Source organism: Leptonychotes weddellii, chromosome 5 (genome assembly GCF_054177405.1).
Source record: "Leptonychotes weddellii isolate Sample4059 chromosome 5, ASM5417740v2, whole genome shotgun sequence".
Classification (NCBI taxonomy): Eukaryota; Metazoa; Chordata; class Mammalia; order Carnivora; family Phocidae; genus Leptonychotes; species Leptonychotes weddellii.
The window spans coordinates 158,345,467-158,350,505 of NC_138373.1; positions in this window are offsets into that span (position 1 = coordinate 158,345,467).

Below are 5,039 nucleotides of genomic sequence, written 5' to 3' on the forward strand. Positions count from 1 at the left end.
CCTTGGAGAAGAGGCTTCCTGCTCCACAGGCCAGGTCTGGAACCTTCCTCAGGCTGTGTATTCACAGCCGGGGGTGGGGGGCAGAGCTGAGACCCAGTTTGCCCTCTCTCCATTCTTGGGGCCAGCGATGGGGCCGGGGCACCTCAGAGACACAGGGGAGCAAGATTTGGCACCATCGAGCGGATGTGTGAGCAAGAAGGTTCCATGGGGGGGGCGCCTGGGTGGCTCAGATGGTTAAGCGTCTGCCTTCAGCTCAGGTCATGATCCCAGGGTCCTGGGATCGAGTCCCGCATCGGGCTCTCTGCTCCTTGGGAGCCTGCTTCTCCCTCTGCCTCTCTCTCTCTCTCTGTCTCTCATGAATAAATAAATAAAATCTTTAAAAAAAAAAAAAAAAAAGAAGGTTCCATGGGGTGGACCAGGCCACCCATGGGGGATGGCGCTCGGCACAGCCTCGTCCTGCTCCTGGGGCTGGGGCCCAGTGAGGCCAGCTCACTGGCGGGGACGTGGGCTCCGAGCAGGAGGTGCCCCGGCTGCCTCTCATGGTGGCAGGCGGGGGGCTCCCGTTGCCCCCACCTGGGGCTGGTTCAGAAGTATGGTCGAGCCAGGGGCAGCCGCCACACGGGCGACAGGGGCCCTGAGAGCGAACACACATCCTGTGTCTCACCTGAGCCTCTGGAGCCTGTCGGGCCCGGGCCGCGAAGGGGCGATGCGCGAGGGACAGGAGCCCCCGATGTCTCCCGTGCGGCTGGGAAAGGAGGCGCGGCCCTGGCGCGTCTGTGGGTCAGAGGTGAAAAGTGCCGCCGAGGTCTCGGGTTTACCTGAACGGACCTGTGGACTGTAGAAGGACCTCTTTCCATGACGTTAGTCCTGGCTTTCTTACCGTTGCAAAGCAGTGACGGGGCAGACGTAACTCACTTCGGTCCCCCCCGCCCCCGGAGACACCCCCGCGGGCCATGGAGCTCCCGGGGCTGCCGGACACGGGAGAGGCCACCGGGCTGGAGAAGCTCATGCCACCAGGCAGGACGCGGCTCTGCACTCGGGGCAGCCAGAGCCTCTGCGGGTCAGATTTCCGCAGAAGCGGCTGCTGGCTCGACATGTTCTCCCTGTGACTTAGGTGACGCGTTGTGGAAGGTTCGAGAGCTGACCCAGGAGTCCAGGGAGGGCTCCTGCTGGGCTGGGGTCCTTCGAGCTCTCCCGAAGGCTCCACCGTTTGGACCTGAGGTCCTCTGGCCCAGCAGTTACTGAGCATCCGTGAGCGTCAGCGGGGGCCCCGTGCCCCCTTCCTGCTGTGTGTGCTCATGAGGAAAGCACCCCGTCTCCATTCAGGAGGAGACTTAAACCCTCCGTGTCCACGCGGTGCGGGTCTTATGTTGACACTGGGCCATGACCCTTGCAGAGGTGTGGACTGAGGTCTCTCCGTTGTCGTGTTTTCTGCATCTGCTAGGTCAGAGCGAGCTCGTCTGGATGGAGTGCCGGTATCAGTCATTCACACTTGAGTGCGAGTGAGGCTCTGATCTTGCTCTGGCTGACCAGGGGCTAGTGTGCAGATAGGGCCTCAGCCTGTCTGACCCTGACGTGGAAGACCAGCTCTGGCAGGTGTCGCTACCTGCCTGGGGGAAGGGCCTTTAGCAACGTCTGGTCCGCTAAGCGCAGGAGACAGCACACGCCAGGCCCGTAGGGGTCCTTGTGGTCAACACCACCTCTTTTGGTTCCAGCAGTAGCCCAGACTAAGACCGACTGCCCCAGAGTCTCCCCCTTTGGGACTCCTCATGCGCCCTTTGCACGCAGGGCCCTTGCCTGGTTTTGGAATCCAGGGTCACCACCGAAGCCCTCATACTTCTCAAATTCCCGGCAGTTCCTACACGCGGGGCTTTGGTGAGGGGCTGGATCTGAGGCCCAAAGGGGCACGTGCTGCCCCCACACCTGGGCTGTGGAACCCCTGGGACCAGGCTCGTCCACGCAGTCAAGCTCCCGGGGTGCACACGGGCCACGGATGGAAAGGTGTGCCCTGGCGTCACCGTGCCCCTTAGCCACGGCCTTATGGACCTGTCTCGAGCAAGCACCACGCACCCCATGTCTGTTTCCCTTTGAATCCTCATGACGGTCGTCAGAGGTCGATGCTTCTGTTCTTGTTTTGGAGGTGAATGAGGCTCGGGGAAGGTAAGGGACGTGCCCGGGGTCCCCTGGAGGGTGGCAGCGGGACAGGACCGTGAGCCCCCAGCCTGTGCTTCTGGCTCCTGGGTGGCCAGCTGCGGGTCGGCCAGGCCGGAGGTCCTGCAGCTGGGGGGGGCTCTGGGTGGTGGCAAGAGGGTCTCCTTCCCTCAGCCGGCAGCAGAATCCTCTGACTATCCTTCTGGGCCGAGTGGGGGGCACATCGTCCAACCTGGAACCTTGTTCAGGGCCCCCAGCCTGGTCGGGTGAGGGAGACCCGTGCCCAGGGCTGCGGCGGACGCACTGGAGCACCCCGCGAGAGAGGGATGGGCGCCTGACTCCTGGGTCCTGACGAGTGAGGGGATGGCCCCAGATGCCATCTTTACTGTTTCCAAGTTAAGCTTGAATCACAGTTTTTGAATAACGGACAGAAGGGAGGAGGGGGCTCAGTAGAACGGTACCTGGCTGCTATTTTAAAGCCATAGCAATAAACTGACCTGTCCTATTAGTGCCTAAGTGAGGCGGTCACAGGAAGGCGAGGTCACAAAGGGGTCCTTCCCGGGAGAGTGGGTCCCCGCCCTTAACCTCCTGTGGGAACCGCAGGGGGAGCATTTGAGGAGAGCTGATGAGGGTGATGCGGATTTGTCCCCCTGGGAGCGAGGGCCCCTTGGGGAGGGTGGCCAGTGCCAGTGATCCAAGGACAGGGAGGGCCCGACTCCCCGGACGCCCTCCCCAAAGCCCCTGGGCTGGAGATGGCGTAGACAAAGCGCCCTGAGACGTGACATTGTTGGGCTCCTCTTTTTGCCTCTGATGACAAAATATATATTTGTGGTAGAATATATGAAACGGTCAAAATCACACCCAGGGGAAAAAAAATCCTGTGTACTCGTGTGGCTCAGAGAGGGGAGTGGGTGAGCCGAGGTTGTTCCTGGGCCTTCTCGCTGGGCCATGGCCTTTCCCCGTGTCCCCGCGTGTGTCTGCAGGGAGCAGCTCCCAGAATCCCGAGATTCTGGGAGCTGCTGCAGGAATGGTGGGGGGACCCTCCCCAGCCCTCGCCTGGCAGGGCGACCCAGAGGCGGGCTGCCCCCCATCCCCACACCGCGCCCCCACCCCCGAGCCTCCTCTGACCTCCCGGGTGCAGAGCTGGTTGTGCAGGCTGAGGATGGGCACCGTCCCCCACTGGCCTGTCTGCCCACGGACCAGGCACACAGCCAGCCACCCGGAAGAGAGATCATTCCACAGGGAATTTGGGGGCTAGGGGACACTTACCCACATGCCCCAGCATCACTTTTGGGCCCCTGAGAGGTTCTGGGTGGCGGATGGCTTGGTGAGAAACCCGCATGCCCCTCAGGCAGCTTGCTCGGCAGGCCGCCGGGCTCCTGGAAGGACGTAGGCGTGGAAGGCCCAGGACCCGCTGGGCCATCCTTCCAACCTGTGTGGCCGAACCCAGGGCCAGTGGCTGGCAGAGACCCGAGGCCTGGGGAGTCCCTGGAAAGTGCTCCCAACATGATGGCATCGACCAGGCACTTTGTGCCTTGGAGGAGGGGCCCTGAGGAAGCTTCTGGAATGTGTTCACTAGTTCGTAACCCCTTTGTGCTACTGGTGGACTCTCTGGGGTTTTCTCTGGCCTCAGCAAGGGCACGTGTCCGGGGGTGCCGTCGTTCGGGGTGATGTGTGCTGCATCCAAACACAGGATGCGTTTTGTCCTGGTCAGGGGCTTGGTGAGAACACTCGAGGGTGGCCGGCCACCCCTCAGGGAGCCAGCGGCCAGGAGGAAAGCTGGGAGGTCTGCGGGAAGCATTTGGGGTGTCAGGGGAGCCCCTTCTGGAACTGTCAGGGCTGATCCGGCCTGTGCCCAGGCCTCCGGGGAGGAGCAGAGCGCGGCCGATAGGCCAGAGGGTCCGTGTTGGGACCCCGTTCTGCACCCCCAGCCTCGGGAGCCAGGCCGGCTGGTTTCCTGTGTGCGGACAGGGAGCGTCAGCCCTCCTGGAGCGGCCGTGCGTCCAGACGCGATGTCTGTGCCGTCCTGAGGTGGGGCTCGTGCTCTGGGAGCTGCACAGAGGTCCCCGCTGAGCTCCTGCTCGGTCACCGTTTGTGCTGAGGCCTGTGTCTGGGGTGAAACAGACAGCTCCGAGAGCACGGGCAGTGTTAACCCTTCGCTTCATGGACGGGCCACCGAGGGAGCCGGGGAGAGTCTGGCTGCACCCCAGGGACTGCAGGCCCCGGACCCCTGGGCTTCCCACAGCCCTGGCGTCAGCGGCATCTTTCATACAAGGTCAGTAGTTGTTGTGTTTGAGAACAAAATTGCCCGTCGTGAGGATAGCTTTACGATGAAATTAAGAGCAAACCTCCATTTAGCAATGATGGGTCTCAGATTGGAGAGGGGAGGAGGAGTGGGCTTCTACGTGAACCCCTTTTGTAACAATACTATACTTTGGGAGGAGAAACCAGCCATACCCTTGAGTCTTGCTCAGTCCCCTGTGAAATTTGGGGGAAGGCCCCTCCTCCAGGAAGCTCTCCGGGTTCTGCCCACCCACACTGGGACTTGTGTCCCCGAGGGAGGGCAGGAACCTGCTGCATTCTGCTCCTTGCCCAGGCGGCCGGGGGCCTTGGTGGTGGAGGAGACGGTGAGGAGCAAAGACGCTGAGTCGTACGGCCCCGCTGTTCCCTGTGCCTGACACACATTTTATGGACTCCCTTCCAGTGCTCAGAAGCACTTGAGGGCTTACAGAAAGGACTCTGCTTGTTTGCAAAGCTCCCTCCTTTGGGACCACCTCCCCTGAGTGGAGAGGGTCGACCCAGGTGTGTCCGGGCCCGGGTGGCAGGACTGTCACCTGGGAGGTGCAAGTACAGGGCTTCCGGGAGCCGGGGGTGGGCGGGGACGGGCT